This window comes from Podarcis bocagei (assembly GCF_964188305.1).
Source record: "Podarcis bocagei genome assembly, chromosome: 7".
Lineage (NCBI taxonomy): Eukaryota > Metazoa > Chordata > Lepidosauria > Squamata > Lacertidae > Podarcis > Podarcis bocagei.
In genome coordinates this window covers 37,449,399-37,458,750 of record NC_138132.1, presented here as the reverse complement: position 1 = coordinate 37,458,750, position 9,352 = coordinate 37,449,399, and the positions used below count along the sequence as shown (strand labels likewise).

Sequence of the window (9,352 nt, the reverse complement as noted above, 5' to 3'; positions counted from 1 at the left end):
GCTGACAAATCTAAAAGGATCAGCAGTCCTGACCCGCCTCGATCCAGTTGTCTACGGATATCATCTGTTAGGGCAACCAGAGCCGTCTCCGTCCCAAAACCAGGACGGAAACCGGACTGAAATGGATCTAATGCCGATGTTTCCTCCAGAAACCTACCAAGCTGTTCAGCAACCGCTCTCTCAATTACCTTACCCAGGTATGGAAGATTTGAAACTGGGCGGTAATTGGATAGGTCTAAGGGATCTAATGAAGTTTTCTTTAGGAGTGGACGCACCACTGCTTCCTTCAGTTCCCCTGGGAATGTCCCCGTGTCAAGGGACAAATTGATAATTTCAACCAGGGGGGTCCGCGCAACATCTGGACACTCCCTAATCAGCCAAGACGGGCACGGATCAAGGAGGCAGGTGGTGGGCCTACCAACTTGGAGGAATCTATCCACATCAGTAGGGAGTATCCGATCGAAATGGTCCAACACTGGACCTGAAGTCAGTCGAGGGGCCTCCAGTTCAGTCACTGTATCTAATACAGCTTGCTTGCCAGTTGCTATTGATTCTTTCATACATAATCTGGTGTTAGCTAATTTTATGAATGAATTCAGAAAGGCCACAGTGCAAACGGTGGAGAAGGGACCCTCAAAGACTCTGCCGTTATTCTGCTCCTTCCATGACCATGTCTGTGTCCGCAGTTCAGTTTTAAAGCAGTGTTGACCATGGTCTAACGATTGTGGTTTCCAGCCCAAGCAATTCTGGGAAATGTCACTGAATAAAGAGTGAGGCATTTCTTAGTAGGCCACAAACTACAATTCCCAGATTTTTGGGAGGAGATTGGGAAACATATAGCATTAACTAGCCTATATACGTAATCTGATGGGCCCTTCTATATTTGAAGGGCTGTCGGAGGAGATACATCTCCTTAAACCTATTCCAGTTAAAGATTATTATTATTTATCACATTTATATACTACCCTTCCTCAGAAGACTCTAAAAGAACCTTTAAAAAAGAAAGGAGCAGAGGCCTTGTAGTTGCCCATCCCCATTTACCACCTAGGTCACAGCCGCCCCCACAATGGTGAGATGCATTGTATTTCCAGTTAAACTATAACAGTTATATCTTAATTTACATGTATACATATTCATTATGCAAATTGATATCCTCTTCTTTGATGTTGCATTTCTGACAGTGCATAAGTGGCCACAGCTACACTGTTTTCAGTGCTGTTTAAATGCTTATAGATGTTTGCTTGTGAATGGCAAAAAAGCAGAAGGAAGCAGAGAAGCTGGAAATGAGGATAGTGGTTCTTTGTCTTCCTTCCTGTTCAGCAGAGGTTCTTCCTTTGGTTCTCCAAAATTATGGTTTAATTTCTCTCAGCTGTGACATTAATTTTTTCACCCATGACATCATGGGATTAGCACAGACACGCCTACCGATCTTTGTAACAAACCTGTAGAGAAAAGGCAAAATAACTTGGTTTAGAAACGATCTCTTGGCGTGTGCCTCCTGTAATCATATTTTCCTTCCTCTTGTGTAGAAGATCTACTAGCTGTTGGAAGTGCAGGAATCCACAGGGCCAGCCCTAGATGTGATTTCACTTCCTGAAGTACGCAAAATCTCACCTGTTCCCCACTGACTGGCCGCTGTTTAATCCATTTATTTTTTTTGTCATTTTTATATAATAACAAAATGACATATATAAACAACAGAACAAAGCAACATCAATTTACATAACAGAACAAACTGCGTTTTTTCATTACAGTTGAATCCTATTTGAACACAAATGGGATAGTATGTTCCACGACACCTGAAGCAGCAGGCCAGATCAGTGACAGGGCAGGGCAGGTGGAAACACAGTGGGATGGCTGGGGGACACAATTAAAGCAGGCCAGCGTGATACTAACGGCAGCAGCACCTAAAAGAGCAGTACTGAAAAAGAAACTGAAGCAAAGAATTTAAAAGCCCGGGAAATATTTTTAAAAGAAACACCCCTAAAGGTATTTGCCAAGCATTGAAATGACACAAAAACAGGCACTTTCCTGGGAGAGGCCACCAACCCCACCACTGAGAAGGCTCTTTCTCCACAGCCAGAGATTTCCACACATGGTCACATCCTCCATGCAGGCATTCAAGAAGCATGGTCCCTGTTCAATGGCAGGTTCATTCCAGACACAAAGAAGATGCAAAGTGGGCTGGAGAGGGCCTTGGTCTAGGAAATGTCCTGAGGGCTGGAGAAAGAGGCCTGGAGGGTTGCACTTGAACCTTGGGTTAAGGTTCCTCATCCCCTTGCAATAGTTGACAGAGGGGCACATATGGAGGCAGGTGGCCCCACTTTTATCCATTGTGGGGACAGCAATGCTTATCCTCCTTTTCTCTGTGTTTTGGCCGTTCTTCCTCTCCAACTCTTACCTTCTCCCCTGCCCCCAAACCCTTGTTCATCTCTGTCTGTCTGTGTGTCTGTCTGTCTGTCTGTCTGTCTGTCTGTCTGTCTGTGAAATTGACAGATCTGTCCATCTCTTCATTGGGGCCAACTCTTCCCATCAAGTCCTAGAAAAGCAGCTCAGAGGAACCTCTGGAACTCTCTCTCAGAGGTTGCTTTTTACTTGTTATTTTCCCCCAAACCTCCACTCGCCTGGTCTCATCACAAATGGTTCAACAAATGCTCCAACTGCAGCTCAACACAAATTTGAGAAACTTCATGAAATGCCATTTAATGGAACGAGAAATGATTTTTCTGACACCCTCACCCCAGTCAAGGCCACCTAGTTGTCCTTATTTGAATGTTAGGAGAACACATAATTGGGGAGTGGCGTTCTGTACTCACACAACAGCATCCAAGCGGCAATCACTGGGAGTCCTGTAGTAATTCTGCACTCTGTTGCGGGGAATTTGTCCTCCCATCCTATATCTCTCACAACAGTCTGACGGAATCCGAGGACGCAGTGCTGTAGGTGGTGGGGGAAGAGGAGAGAAGAGAGGAACATTATTTTGACCATTATTATGACACAACACTCATATTTACTGTCATTGAGGCATGTAGCCTGATCTCACACATGTCTACTCAGCAATGCTCCTTTGCATATTCAGAGGTGCTTTCCTTCTAAGGACAGAGGATAGCTGTCTGGTAGCAGAGTCACTTTGATACCCTGCTGGAATGTTAGCCAGGAAGTGCAAGATGAAACAGGTGTGCTGTGAGCTACCAAAGCAAACCTCCCAAAGGCATTTTCTATACACACAGCAGGTTGGAGAGGAAGCAGTTAGGAGGAACGCTGATTCAGTTACACTTGGGGTTGCCGGCTTTGCAATCCCTGTCACTGCTAAAATTTAACAGATGCTTCATAGACACTTGACAGCAGGTGACCATGTTCACCTCCATGCTGTGAAAAGCTCCATCTTCCCATTGAGCTGCTGTTAGCGATGCACTGATCCCTCCTGCCTCTAATCAGTTGGCAAAACCCACTTGCATGTTTGACCCTAGCTGGGGCATGGTCTACTCTCTCGCTTACTGCAGCTCTATGAGACAGAGGTCCCTTCCCCTTCTTTAGCACTCATGCACACCAATGTATGAGCACTAAGCCACCATTCAACACCTGCTTGCCAAGAATCTGATATCTGAGATTCTTTAACTGGAGATGCCAGGACCTCAGCCTGTGATCTGCTGGGTTTTCCCAGTGCAAGAGACTCTGAGGCTTTATAGTTCTTAAATATTATAGCAAGCACACACATATATACAGTATAACAAGAGGAAAGTGCCACTTGCTCACCTTCTGTGTATTGATAAGAGAGAGTCAGGATGAGGGCGATCAGGAATGCGGTCTTCAGACTGCCCATGGTTGGCTTCTTCTCAAGGTCTGGAGCTTTCTTCTGTCCTGCTGCCTTTGTAGAAGCTGGAGAGTGTGTCCTTGGGGACGAAGCTGTGTGAATATATACACTTCCATCCCCAGTGTGGATTTTCCTAGGATTCTACCCATGTATTTCCACCCACATTTCTTTCCAGAGAAACTCACAAAATGTCAAGCGTAATTCCACGAGAGGTTGGTCTCACTTCTCCTTTCGAGAGAAAAGGCACCCACAGCTCAAATCCAAGCATTTGCGACGCGCGACTAAAGCTTCAGTTTGCAGAAGTGAAACCAGACCGGCACATCTTTACTTCAGAAGAGGGGGATCTGGAATTTTGTTTGCTACTCAGTGCGGTGGACCAGGTCAGAGAAGGCAGGCTGGGGGAACTGCAGGGGAAAGGCCATAGCTCAGCCACAGAGCATCTGCTTTTCACACAGAGACTCCCATGTTCAATCCCTGCTATCTGAAATCCTGGAGAGCCACTGCCAGTCCATGCAGGCAGTACTGAGCTGGATAGACTAATGGTCTAACTCTGTACAGGGCAGCTTCCTATGATTCCCGTTGCTAAACAAGAGGCTGGCGTCATATGTAGCAGGCTAAGCAGATATACCATACCTTTTAATAACATTTCAAAGATGAAAATAGGGACATGCTTCATAATGCCCCTCTATTCATAACAACCATCGCTGCCGGAACTCCTGGATTATTATGAATTGCTAGATAAGGCTGAATAATCTACACTATCCTACACTGCAGTAGCACTGCATACATTTAAAATCAATGGGGGAGTCCCCCCCCCCTTTCTGGTTAAAGAACAAAACAACAATCCACCAGTATTGCTACAATATAGTAATTCTGGTTGTCCAGAATCACCTTTCACCTGATTGATGGATTTGCTCATGTCTACATATTTCAGTCATAATAGAGGTTTTTGGAGTGCATTTTAAGGAATCTAAGAGCTACTGTATGCTTTTCTTTTTGAATTTGGGTGCAAAAGGCACCATGACTTAACTGGCGAAAGACAGTAGACAAGGCTGGATCAGACCAAAGGACCATCTAGCCCAGAATCCAGTTTTCAGAGTGGCCAACCAGAGGCCTATTGGAAGCCCACAACCAAGACATGAACACACAAACGATGCAGTGAAATATTTGTGAACGGGGCACAAATATTTAACTGACTGAATTTTGCAGCAGTAAAGATGGAAGCAGCAAACAGCCCCTACTTTGATGCTTATTTCACGAGAAGTCTGTTTGTTCACTGAAACATGAGCACATGTGAGAAAGTCTTTAAAAACCGAGCTGTCATATGCAGCCACTGGGGGTCCAAACTGTGACTTACTGTTCGTCAGGAAGCAGACCATCCTCACAGCTTATTTAAGAGTCAGCTAGGAACACCGTGAGAGGGATGCGGGTGGCGCTGTGGGTTTAACCACAGAGCCTAGGACTTGCCGATCAGAAGGTCAGCAGTTCGAATCCCCGCCACAGGGTGAGCTTCCGTTGCTCGGTCCCTGTTCCTGCCAACCTAGCAGTTTGAAAGCATGTCAAAGTGCAAGTAGATAAATAGGTACTGCTCTGGCGGGAAGGTAAATGGCGTTTCCGTGCACTGCTCTAGTTCGCCAGAAGCGGCTTAGTCATGCTGGCCACATGACCCAGAAGCTGTACGCCGGCTCCCTCGGCCAATAAAGCGAGATGAGCGCCACAACCCCAGTCGGCCATGACTGGACCTAATGGTCAGGGATCCCTTTACCTTTACCTTTAGGAACACTGTGTTAGTGAATAAGTTAGAAGCTGTCAGTTTTTCAGTATACTCTTTAAGTATATACCCTCTTTCCTACACCCTCCACCTTCCACCACACACCTTCATGCCCCCCCCGGCCCTTCTTTACTAGTTTCCTGATCAGCTCCAGGGACTAGATAGAAGCCTGACTGGAGGATGGGGCATGAATGACAAGGCTGGATAGGAGGCTGTCTTGTACAGAGTCAGACCACTGGTCCCTGTAGCTCAGTATTGCCTACACTGAACAGCAGCGGCTTTCCATAATTTTATAACAGGGCCATTCCCAGCCCTACCTGGAGTTGTCGGGGATTTAACCAGGGACCTTTTGCATGTAAAGCAGATATGGTACCCACTTGGCTAGAGCCCATTTGCAGGGAAGAAGGAGAATAAAGAGCTAAACACTCCTTCCCACCTGCCCATCTTCTTGCACAATGAGAATACTCCCCCCCCCATTCAATGTTACTGTGGAAAACATGAGTTCAGAAATGTTCATTTGCTCCTGCCACCACAGGGGTCAAAATGATGCTTTCTCATGCAGACAGTCCCAGGCATCTCCATACCCAGTTTAAAAACCAAATAGCCAAAAACCAGATCTCTTCCCTCAGACCTTGGTGAGCTGATGCCATCAGGACTAGTCCTCCTGAAAAGGGATAGAAGGATCCATCCATTTTGGTTCTCTCAGTTTCTCATTTTTCCAACTTTAAGTTCAGCTCTCCACACTTTTGCAGCAATTTGTAGGTGTGTTTAAAAACCCCTGAAAATTCTTCAGCGTCTTAGTACAAATTTACCTAACAGATTTTCGCATGCAGTTTTGACTGATATACAAATGTGTGCAAGCAATGTCTCCTAATATAATGCATTTCTGAGTGTTCTTTTCACTTATATATTCATTTTTATACACGCTTTCGCCATGGCTATGCATTTTTGTAAACACTGCTTGGCTGGAGAATTGCATTGTAAAATTCAGGTAGGGATGGATTTCAAAAGATGTCGGTGTTTCGGTTCTCATTGTTTTGGAAAGTGTGAATGTAATCTTTAAATGTAAACTGAATCTCTACTGCTGAATCCCCTACTGAATCTCTACTACTGAGCAAGTAGAGGGCAATCCTTGTGTGCTCCAGAGAACCTGGAGATGTAGTTCCCAGCGGGAAACAGCAGGGGGAGATGGAGGCCTTTGAGGAGAAGTAGAGAGAGTCAAATCTCACTTTTTCAGGTGCGAATGTCTAGCCTATTTTGGAGGAGGACAAGCAACTCCTGCCTGCCTGTTGCCACAGATAGAAGGATGCACTTGTGCAGCAGAGGCCAAGGCAGGGCCCTCCAGAGGTTATGGACTATGATTCTCGACATAGGAAGCTGCTTATGTAAAAACACCAACCCTGCAAACAAATTTTAATTGACACAATCAACCTAAATGTAACTAAACCCAATGTGTTTTGTTCATGGGTCTCCTTCAGTGAGCTATTATAAGCAATCTAAACAATGTGTAACATATACAAAGAATGCACCAGTTCAATATTCTCCATACTTGGTTCATGTTCATGATACAAAGTTGTTTTACATAAGTATTGCACCCTCACCCTCCTTTCAGATGTCAAGGAGATAAAGAACTACATAACTTTCAGAAGACATCTGAAGGCAGCCCTGTATCGGGAAGTTTTTAATGTCTGATATTTTGCTGTGTTTTATATATGCCCAGAGTGGCTGGGGAAATCCATCCAGAGGGGCAAGGTATAAAAAATAAAATTATTATTGTTATTTTTTTTTTTACATGGTACAGTATTCTATTTTGTCAAATTCTGATGTTCAGATCCCAACATGTTTGCAGGAGTTTTTGTGTCTGCTGGACTGGGGCATATTTCTTTCCTGTTATACTGAGTCCAGCTGCTGGTCCATCTAGCTCAATATTATACATTGACCCATGGTGACACCCCAAAATTTCAGACGGTACATTCCTAGCCCTGTCTGGAGATGCCAGGGACTGAACCTGGGACTTTCCTCTCTCTTCAATCCAGACAAAAAAACACCCGCAACTAGAATTGAAGCTCTGGGGCTGGCAGGATTCTGGAGGACATGTGGGAAAATGGTGGCGGCTGCTGCTGTGCTATCCCACACACCAGCTGTTAGGCGGGGAGGCTGGGCAGTCTAAACAAAGCCCCACTGCATCTCCAGTCTCTTCAGAGCTTCCTCAGTCCTCACTGACATCCTCTTTGGGCTCTAGGGAGGGTCTCCTCGCAAGCCACGAGGACTCTCCAGCTCTCTCCCATCATTTCCAGGTTTGAATTGGATTATTTAATTATTTTCTGGCACCGTGCATACATGTGGCCGCATGCAAGTCAATTGCACATAAGTGATGGGGACGCCTGTATTCAAATGCATCCTGCCTCCAGTCGTTGGAGGGAGAAATTAGCCATCATGGCTGGTAGCCACTAAGAGCCTTATCTCCATGGCAGAGATCAGCTGAGGGTTCTCTGCTATCCCAAAACTCTTTTCAGGGAAGAAATATTCTCCTCCTCCCCTTCCCACCCTTACAATCCTCATCCTCTGCAAATAATTGGGACAGGCATTGAGATAGAGATGTATCCATTATGGGCAAATGTCTATAGATTCAGATGCTGTGTTGAAAATATTCTGGCTTTGGATCAATGTTTCTAGGTACAGATGGTACAAAATCATTTTATCATGGACGTTTTTTTCTTTTCTTGGTATGCATGATATACCATACTTTTTCATGTATAAGACGAGGTTTATTTATTAAGAAATTATGTTTAAAATTGGGGATACAGTGGTACCTCAGGTTACATACGCTTCAGGTTACAGACTCCGCCAACCCAGAAATAGTGCTTCAGGTTAAGAACATTGCTTCAGGATGAGAACTGAAATTGTGCTCCAGTGGCGCAGCAGCAGCAGGAGGCCCCATTAGCTAAAGTGGTGCTTCAGGTTAAGAACAGTTTCAGGTTAAGAACGGACCTCTGGAACGAATTAAGGTTAACCTGAGGTACCACTGTACTGCATAAGGGGACATGGGATTGGTTACTGCTGCTATGCGAAGATTATCATCAACTATTTGGCGTGTTATTGGTGGCTGCGGCAAGGGCTGTTGTTGATTGGCTGTCGCTGCGGTACTAGGGTGGACCATTGGCACAGAGACACACAATGGGTGGCTTTTGCGATGCATGTGGGTGAGCCATTTTCGTCAATTCTCCCTAAAAAAAATCCACACACCCCCCAAAAAAGCACAAGAAGTCTTGGCAATCCTCCCTCCCAAAAGCTGAACAACTGAGGGCAATCTCCCCCCCATTTTCTTAATTTTGCGTCCCCCAAAAATATTGTACACGGAGGCATGTTATACTCGGAAAAATATGGTATATTTAAGGACAGTATGGGCTGTGGGTGGAGGAAGTCCGGAATGAAACTGGATGACACAATCGGAAGGAAAGGAGGATGGAAAAGGAAGTGAAAATACAGAGAAAATTGTGTGGGAGGAGGAACAGAGAGTTTGGGTGAGCTGGACGAGTCCCAAACAACTTGTGGTCCTACAGTAGGGGTGGGGGGGAACCTTTTTCAGGCTGAGGGTTCCGGCTGCATTCCGTTCTAAAGTGCAGGGGGGAAAGTGGGCAGAACAATAGGTGTGGGTGGCTCTTATTTGTTGCACAATAGGGTACATTCCAGCCAAGCAGAAGTCAGAGGATTCTCCTCCTCCACCCACCCACCCTCTTCATCCTCTGTGACATGATAACAGTTCC

The 9,352-nt window shown here is 45.4% G+C and overlaps 1 long non-coding RNA gene across 1 annotated transcript; it reads right to left on the bottom strand.

Moving 5' to 3' along the window:
* Nucleotides 1-537: 537 nt before the first annotated feature.
* Nucleotides 538-4,062, bottom strand: LOC308592508. The gene is made up of 3 exons (XR_014010533.1): nt 3,757-4,062; nt 2,817-2,937; nt 538-1,442 (listed from the first exon to the last, which is right to left on the bottom strand). It is a non-coding gene; the product is annotated as an uncharacterized lncRNA (long non-coding RNA).
* Between the last annotated feature and the right edge of the window lie 5,290 nt (nt 4,063-9,352).